General features: G+C 34.2%; 1 long non-coding RNA gene across 1 annotated transcript; it reads left to right on the top strand.

Annotated features, from left to right (window-relative positions):
- LOC108661226 lies at positions 3,936-5,887 on the top strand. The gene is made up of 3 exons (XR_001926975.1): positions 3,936-3,976; positions 4,508-4,631; positions 5,562-5,887. It is a non-coding gene; the product is annotated as an uncharacterized LOC108661226 (long non-coding RNA).

The raw sequence follows: 10,034 nt of genomic DNA, 5'->3' as shown, positions 1-10,034 counted from the left end.
GGCCTAGAGAAAAACCAAATGGATGAGTTTGATCCCCGTAGTAACTTTAAAGATGGAAGAACTTATTCGTGAAAGAAATTTCCAGCAGCCATAGTGCTGCAACACCAACTCTTTAATGCTGCAGTGTTGAAATTATCCCATGTCTAGTAGCCTCGACGCTGCAGCACTGGCTATTCAGCACCGTAGCGCTACGAATACCTCATGTCTATGATGCATGAGTAAGATGGGAGTGGCACGTAATGAGCTTACAAGTTGAATTATGGTTATTGGTCATTGAGCTTTGTTATTTGGGAGTTTTAAATGTTCCGGAGAATGTTTACATGAATGAATTAAAAAGTTTCTTTATTACCTTGTATATGGGCATATAATTGAAAGAGAAGTTGAAAGATTCTTGAGATGGCTACCTTGAGATAAGATACCATGTGAAGTAATAGGATGAATAATATGTTGACCAAAGTCAAATCCTAAGAAATAAAGGAAACGAGAGATTAAGCCTTGTTAAAGGCTAAGGAAAAAGTGAGTGAAGAGTTAGATGAATATATGAGAAATGGGTAAAGGATGTCAATACCAAGTGATGAAGCTGTGAATGAAGGATTACAAGGGTGGTATGCAAACGAGTTTATATAGAATATCGTTATGAGAATTTGCAATTCTTGTCTTGACCCAACTAAATGAAAAGGGTTAGTAACAGCACAAGGGCAATTATGTGGCACACTAGAAACCTATGAAGATGAATTGCGGATTGAATGGACGAGTATGTATTTGTATATCCTTAAGAATAAGTGCATGTCTATAGAACAATATGCTCGGGATGTTAAGGAACAAATAAGAGACTAAGTGTTTTAGGAATGCATAAACATCCTTGAAAAAGAATTACCAATCATAAGCGGCCAATATAAAATGTGGGAATTTGAAACTTGCTAAGGAGCCTGACAGCTATACCACGAGTTATATGATCATGTGCGATGAGACATAAGTTTAAGGTGGCTATCTGTAAGGAAATACTCAAAAGGAATCTTGCTATGAATCTTGTGAAAACAAGCATTAAGTTATGTGGTTAGAAAAAGAAAGCCGTAAGCTGAGAGTGGTACTCACAGTCACTTTGAAAGGTGCTTGAGAAGAACCTTGTTTCTAGTCTTGCAATTCCAAGTACAAATTGTGAATTGACTAAAGGAGAATGATGTTATATTAGTATAAGAAAATAGTATAAAGAATGATTAAAGGTAATCTCGATAGTGAAGTCGGATAATGAAAACCTCCTAATGTATTATGGGAATTGGAATTCGAAAATGCATAAGCTATGCATGATTCGAATAAGTCTAAGTCTTAAGTGACCGATTAGTCACGAATTGCAAAAAGGATAAAATATACGTATTAGAGGTATGAAAGATAATTGAGAAACAGGGATGATTTGGAGGGATTGTGGTATTGCATAAGATGCAATGATCAAGTACAAATGAATCTTTAAAGGATCAATGAGGTTATAAAGCATGTACGCATACTGGATTGCAAGATAATGAAAATGATATTTTGTAAGTGAAATGTGACTAATGACATTATGGTGCAAGGATATATATAGTACCATGAAACTTAAGTATATAATTTGAAATGATAAGAAGGGAGTATAAGCATGTAAATGATGTGAAGTTTTGTGTAGGCATAATGAGAATTCATACGGATTATGTAAGAGATAACTTGTGGTAAACGTAAGTGGAATAGTGATTTAAACTTATAAAAAAGGTAATCTGAAATTGATTATACCCTAATGTTTGTAGATTAAATATTAGAATTATTATAGCGAATCTTGGTTATGGAGAAGAACAAATAAAGGGAAACTTAGTCCAAAGACACTTAAACACAAATATCCCTACACACAATGAAGAATATTGACATTAGAAGTGCGTGTACATACATATGTGTGGGATTGATGACATGGCCAACTAAAATGAAGAGTTGTCTTTAGAGATTCGAGATTTGAACTCGATATATTTGATGAGTTGTATGGATAATACAATGATATGAAATCCCATCAAAAGTAGAACTATATTGATATAAGAAATTTTGGAGAAATATCCAAGGAAATGATATCAAGGAAATGTAATCTATGGCATGATTAAGCCATGCAAGATGGACTGATATGATTACGAAGATTTAAGTTGCATAAATATGAAAAAAAAAAGGGACATGAAGTAAAAGGGAACGGTTGAAAGATTCAACTCCCCAGAATGTTGGAAATACGTATAGGAATAAATAGGGCATTTTATGATGCCATAAGTCATATAATGGTGTATGAGGATAGGATGAATGAATGTTGAGAAGTTTGACAAGAAATGAAGTAATAAGATGGTGATTGCTATACATAGTAAGTATAAAATGTGATTGATATCGGTATGATCAAGATGGAGTTATGGTTCAAATCTAATAATGGGGATAATGGCATACTTAACCTCTTAAAATAAGAGATAATGATTGTGAAGGGTAATGCCGATTTGATTCTAAAGGATGATAACAAACATAAGTGAAGTATTCTAGTCAAACTGGAGGTAAACGAGGTGAATGAATGACTGAAGGTTTGACAAGAATCGAAATAAAGATATGTTTAAGGTTAGTGACGGAATTAAAGGCATACTTGGGATCTTAGTGATAAGAAAGAATAATTGAGGAGGGTACCATGGTTTTGACACAAGGATGATAATATATATAAGTTACGTAGCCTGACCTTGTAAAGTGATCTAGTCAAATTGAAGGTAATGAGGCGCGTAAATCAAAATTCCCTACGAAGAAGGAAATGGAATATGATCATTGAGTGAGGTTAACAACCCGATGTTAAAGAGAATTCGAGGACGAATTCTATTTAAGTGGGGGAGAGTGTAATATCCCGTACTTTGATATGGTGACTAATAAAGCTTATTGGATGCCAATTGAGGTTAATTATAATGTTTAGAAATGATGAAAGATGAAAGGAATAGTTTGGGATAACATATTCCGCACATGAGAAAATAATAATAAAATAATGATATTTTTATAGGAGAAGAATTCACAAGATAAAAGGTGATTCGGAAGTCAATTAAGGCATAATAAGGTATTTTGGGTACCAAGGTGACAAGAGGAGACAAGAGGAAATTTTTTGAATAAAATAATAATTTATTAATAAAATAATATTAAAATATTAATATTTTATTTAGTGTCATAATTTTCCATAAAGGAGTATATGGTCAATCTAAGTGGGAGAGAAGAAGAATGAGAGGATTTTTAGAGAAAATGACGTTAATAGGGTCGCGTGTCTTTATTAAGTAAAGATAGCGCGGGCAAATAAATATTTTAAATATTATGGGGACACCGCATTGAAGTACAAACTTCATACTTTGTTTGTGCATGTGTAGGACAAGGTAATAGAAGGAAATTGGAGTTAAATGAGTGTTGGTAGGACTAAATTAAAATGGAAGGAAACAAAAAAGGGCAAAACAATAATTTTATGTGAAGTTTGGTCAAAGCTTCCAAAAGAAGCTTTGAATCTGATTTTTTTAGGCCAAGACCGACCTTATCCTTTCCCCCAGTAGATTTTTCTTCTTCTTCATCCATGATCCACGCCATTCTTGAAGCTTCCATGCCTATTTCTCTTTATCCACCATCAAATCAAGTTTTCTTCACTTTCCTTTCCATGTTTTCTTTTCCTTTCTTCTCCAAACTTCTTGAGCATTAAATTTACAGCCTTTAACCCCAATTTCCATCACACCAAAACCCTAGGAGGAGAAGAAAGAAAAAGAGAGAAAGGAAGAAAAAGCTTGGTTTTGGTGATTCAAGCTAGGAACGGTAAGAATTCTTGTTTTTTGCTTGAGTAGTCTTTGAAAATGAGTTAGTGACTTAGAGAAATGTCTTGTGGTAGCAAAGATTGGCTTGATTGGAGAAAACTTGGTAACATGTAAGCCAATAACCCCATGGGTACATGAAGGACTCAAAGTGGAAAAGGAAAATGGTATGCTTAACACAATGTTTTAAAGCCTCCGGTTAGTTGAATATTGTGAGGAATTATGGTTGTTCAAAGGATTTATTTGCCTAAGCTAGTTGAAAATTGTTAAAATTGTATGGCATCTTGTTTGAAAGAAATAAAAAAGGAATATTGTGGATGGAGGATTGAGAAACAAAGTAGTGAAAGTTAGATAGATAACGATGAGTGTAAACTAAAAAATAATCAAGTGAAAGTGAGAATAATTGTTGCTGCCATATATGTAGATTATGTGTGGAAATATAAGATGGATTTGGGCGGAAATTATTTAGAAAGGTTGAAGTAGGCATGTGACATCATAAGTAAGTTACCGGTGATATAATCTAAGGAATTTCGTAAGCAATGGATGTAAGTAATTTTGGTAAAAATGTATTATGATGTGAGTTAATTGAAGATGGTTTCATGATAGGATGAAAATATAAATTTGAGTAAGGATTAATTGATTGAAGTGTTGCTCGTATACGTATGTAATTAAATATATTGAGTTCGTATTATTACTAGGAAGTGCAAAGATAAAGTTAGAGAACTGTGGTGGCATGACGGAGTACACAACGAGCGACCGGCCAATGAAAATAGTTAGAAACACCTCCAAACAAATAGCGACTTAAAATCTCATTGTTGCCAGGTGAGTAAACTTGCATTAAAATGTCTTGGGATATACACGTCTATGTTTGATTGAATCCTCTAAAATGTTTTATTAGTTTTTCTTCAAAAACTTGCACGGGAAGAAGCCCTTATGAAATGTTTTTATGTTATGAAATGGATAGTGTGATGAATTCATATGTTTCTGTATAATGATATATTTATATATACTATGTCATAAATGGTACCATTGTGTGACAAATGCAACCGTGCATGTGCGGAGTGGGCAGTGCACATGCCGATAATGATGCTGTCAAGATAATTACAACTGTGCATGTGTGAAATGGGTAGTGCACATGCCAATAATGATGCTGTCGTGATAATTACAACCGTACATGTGCGGAGTGGGCAGTGCACATGCCGGTTATGATGATGTCATGATAATTACAACCGTGCATGTTCGGAGTGGGAAGTGCACATGCTGGTAATGATGCTGTCGTGATAATTACAGTCGTGCATGTGTAGAGTGGGCAGTGCACATGCCGGTGATGATGTACATGAGCTGGATGAGGTGTGGTGGTATATCAATTGATATATGCTTAAGCATATGTATATGCAATAGAAAGATTATGATTATAATATGTGATTATATGGCATGATAAATCTTGAAAATTTCCCATTGACATGTGAATTGATTTTATTGCAACAAGAACATTCTGTTTATACTACCTTGCTTGGATGATTGCTGGAAATTTCCTTTCTTTTTGATTTCCTGCTAAATATGGTTCCTTCATTATGAAATAATTTAATAACCCGGGGTTGATGGAAGGATTTTAATAAGAACTTGAACTAGGTTGCACTGTTTTCGAACTTAAGTGCATCATGATTTCTAAATCATTCCTTGTAATTGCTTGTTCCTTTCCTATGTTTACTCACTATGTTTATACTCACGTTTTCAACTTCATGTTTTTAGATTCAGGGGTGGTTGAGACGTAGATTGAGGTGTCCGCGTACTCCCATATTTTGGGCAGGTACTTTGACATTCAGTAGTCATATCTTCCATCCAGAGTTACTCCGTTGACGGTCAAGTTCTAATTACGTGTATATGACTATTCGTTGTGAAATGTTGAGATTCACTTGTCAAATTATATGTATGTATATAATGGTTGATGATGGCATTAGGAATACATGACTGGGTTTTATGAGTTGTTTTCAAAGGAATTGTAATTAAGCATTATGAATTTTGGATTCTAAAGGAATATGGATTAACGTATAAGACCATGTAAGTAGGCTTGCTTGGGCTTGGTGGGCTGAGCCCATTGGTCCCTTACGCCGGTCATGGCCCTAAAATTGGGCTGTGACAGCCAGCCTTCTTATTCTTCACATACACTAATAGAAAGTATCTGAAATAAAGAAAAACAAAGCTTGAAGTAAGACTAGTTTGCTTGGTATTAATATTAGCAATAGTAGGAAACAATTTCCCAGCAACAATGCCAAACACTTGTTGAAGTTCTCCACACAAGTGTACGTATCACAACAAGTAATATCAAGGTAAATAAAGTGTCGAATCCCATTGGGAATTGCACCAACTTAAACTAAGTACTAAAATTGTAGCAAACTACTTTTTATCCAAGTAATCAAAATTAAAAGATTAATTAAAAGCAAAATTGAAGTAACAAACTAAAACTAATAATTGAATTACAAATTTATTAGAAAAGCAATTGATTAAAAGCCTAGAATTATGATATCCTTCAACATTTCATCTAAATAATCTTTTTCTCTTTAGACTTACTTTAAAGGATTGAGTTGATTACCTAGAGTCCTAATCTATTTACAAGTCTCTATTGAGGTGCTTATAAAAATATCTATCTCAATTAATTTATGGTATGTCTATTTAAATTCAACTGAAGACAGACTCATTAAGTTTGTGCTCCAATCTTGGTTACATGCGACACATAGATATAAGTTTATCTTATATACAAATCAAATCTCCTGATCAACTAAGTGGTTATGAACACATGCTATTCCATTCATGGAATAATTTAAAGTCCCTTCACCAAGTTATATTTAGATATCCAAATCAATCTAGTTGGTGATCAAGCAATTAAACGCATTGACATAGACTTGGAATAAACAATTCATACCCATTGAAAATAAGTTAAAGAGAGATAAATAATTCAAATTACATGTTGAGTTCAATCATAATCCTAGAAATGTAAATTAGTTCATAATATCAACTGCAAACATCATCCAAAAAAAATTAACCATTAATCCAAGTAAGAGAAAGTAAGAGTAAAACATAAGTAAAGAGAGAAAACTAAGAATTGAAGCTATTGGATATCAAATGCTCTTTGAATTCTCCCGCTTTTTTATTTTGCTTTTGGCCTCTTTCTCTCAAGAATAATTTCAATTCGAAATAATGCTAAACGTTTCCAACTCATAGTGGCATTGCTAAACAAAATATACATATGTTGTCTAAAACATATATCTTAATAATTTACAACGGGTTTGTCTATACACCACAAAGGGATACCCGACTTCCAGCGAAGAGAGTTGAGCAAAAGTTCAGCTATTAAATGCTGAGATACCTACCAAGGATACAAATCTATGAGGACACCCCGACCTAGTTACCAGCTGCCTCATGATCTGAAAACATGAAGTTGAAAACGGTTAGTATAAACCCAGTGAGTGAACTAAGGAAGGGAACAAGCAAACGATAAGCAAATTTTAAAGAAATCATGATGCATTTATCTTCAAAACAATGCAATTTAGTTTAGTTCTTATCAAAACCCCTTATTAAACCCTGAATGAGTTAATCACTTGATGATAAAGGGTCCATGCACAACAAAGGATTTTAAGAATGAAAACTTTAATAGCATTCAAGCAAGCCAAGTCAAGTAAAACGACGGGTCCTCGCTGTAGTGAAATTTGGCTTAAATTATCAACAAGCTGAGTGTTTCTCAGTTGGCCGAGGGTTTCTCACCAAACCCCCTCATTTCAGACTTAATCAATTAATTCCTTGATGTTGGAAGTTCATGATCAATTATGGTGCCAAAGAATTGGAAAATAGGGCAACAACTGAGCAAGATAACAAGCAAGATAGAAAGTTTCTCGTTACAGCGAGAACCAGGCTCGTGGGAACCCTCCAAACTCTAGAGTTTCTCGCTGCAGCGAGAAACAGGATACCAAGAAAAAGTTTTCATTGTATCATGAAAAAGGCCATTTTGCTGCAAAGGACAAAATCAACTTGAAAATACTTAGGAATTTCTAAGGTTCAACAAGCAAGATTTCACATGCATTACAACCATATACCATATTCATGAACATTTTATTGCATACACACACACACACACACACACACACACATATATATATATATATATATACACATTACATATATAAAGCTATTTCTTAAATCAAGTTCTACTAGTCATCCTTAACTAGCGTCCAACTATTATTAAATGGCTATTATTTGCACTATTCGAGTCACATTAAAATTGAATAAACAACCTCAACAATAAAACACTCACAAATCTAATCACTAGACATTCTCAACACTTAAAAATTAACTCTACTTCATTACTCACCTTGATGGTCTTTGTAATTAAATTCTCTTTCAAAATTCTTCAAGCTAATAAGGGAAATCACTCACTCTCTCTCTGTCTACATGTCCAGCTAGTGAGTGAATGTACTAAAGAAAGACTTTTGAAAGCTGTTGAGGTGTAAAAGTGGAAGAGCATGAAAAACCTTACGGAAGAGTGGGCAAAAGCATGAAACTTGGACTTTCTATGAGAGATTTATGGAGGATTCAAGGTTTCCTCCCATGGAGAATGAAGAAAACATGAAATGAAGAGAAGGGCTGGGATGAAGAAGGAGAAGCTGCTGGAAGTTGCTGGAGCTTAGATATTTATGCTTCAAGTTAATCTAAATTTTCACTAAATTTACCAAAATGCCCTTAACATGGTGGCTTTGTTTTCCTCCCATCCATTGTGCAACCATTTTACTCTTTTAACATTGAAACAAGTCCATAATAGTCTAAAAATACTCGGGTTCACGAAAACGTAAAAATTTAGACTCGAGATGCAAAATGACCATTTTGCCCCTACTTTGAAAATTATCAGTGTTTCTATCTTCTTCAATTATTTTATCATCATTCATGTATTCCTTAGGCCTACTTAGACATTAATAACATTAGAAAACTACTTCTATGAGCTCACCATGAGAAATGATGAAACTACCCTTGGTTCGTGTTATCGCATCTATTTCTAGTTACAAGTCTATGGAGGTCGAGGTTTCACAATACGAGAGTACTGGGTATCACATTATACTTCCCAAAAAAACCTAGAATTAAAATCCCATAAATGCAAAATTTTTAGAAACACGTTCGACGTCTCAACCTTGTTCTCTTTGGTGCAGCGGAGCCATGCTCTGTCGTGGATGTATGGGGGAATCAGTCATCACCAAACGTTGTGACGTCCCATCTTTGGTTTACTATGGTGCCCTACTGCCTCTTAACTTTACAGCCTTGAGCAATTCAAGGTTGTAGCCTTCATCTCCACATGATGCCTTGTGAAGAAACTATAGCAATCTAGCCTCTTCCAACATGATTTTCACCTTGATCTAATCTGAACTACGCAAAGTGCTAAACATGAAAGTTCTATCCTTATCTCTTATCTTTCCAATGGCTTAAGAATCAAGTTAGTTGGACATCTGTAGTAAATGTTATGCTATAAATACTTTAGTTTATGCAAATGAAGTTATCACCAACTTGCATGGATTATCATCAAATAAGCCCTTTTCATCAAATTTCCTACAAAAACAATAAAAAAGATCAACAATAACTAAACTTAAAGTAATTTGAAGTAATATAACATAAAATTAAATGAAAATAACTTAAACTAAACTACTCAACATGCATTGGACTTAATGAAGAAAACTAACCAAAATACTAAATTCCAAACTTAAAATCTCAAAGACATAGCTACTTAAGCCCCCCAAAATATGACTATCATGACCCAATTTTTGAGCCATGATCGGTGCATGGGCTCAATGGACGTAGCCCACTAAGCCCAAGCAAGCCTATCTATATGACCTGTTTATCATTCCATTAAAATTGCAAAAGTCACATTTCATAATTTCAATTCGAAATATTGATAACGATTGCCAACTTGTCATGCCATTACCAATCAAAATATACATATAAGGTCTAAGGCATACATCTTAGTACTTTACATCACATGTACATATTTACAACAAAAATGACTCTAGGCTTCCTGTGAGACCCTGTCAAGCTCGATTAAAAGACGGTATTGTATCGAGTGGTACAACTAAGTTAAATCGAGCCTTGAACTAGTTCAAATAGAAATTCTAAGAGGAATTTGAAAATTTTAAAACAAACAGAATGGCTTAGAATAGTGATTTGGAGTTCAAGGTCCAATTTGGAGTC

Source organism: Theobroma cacao, chromosome 3, assembly GCF_000208745.1.
Source record: "Theobroma cacao cultivar B97-61/B2 chromosome 3, Criollo_cocoa_genome_V2, whole genome shotgun sequence".
Classification (NCBI taxonomy): domain Eukaryota; kingdom Viridiplantae; phylum Streptophyta; class Magnoliopsida; order Malvales; family Malvaceae; genus Theobroma; species Theobroma cacao.
This window is presented reverse-complemented; position numbering and strand designations above follow the sequence as displayed.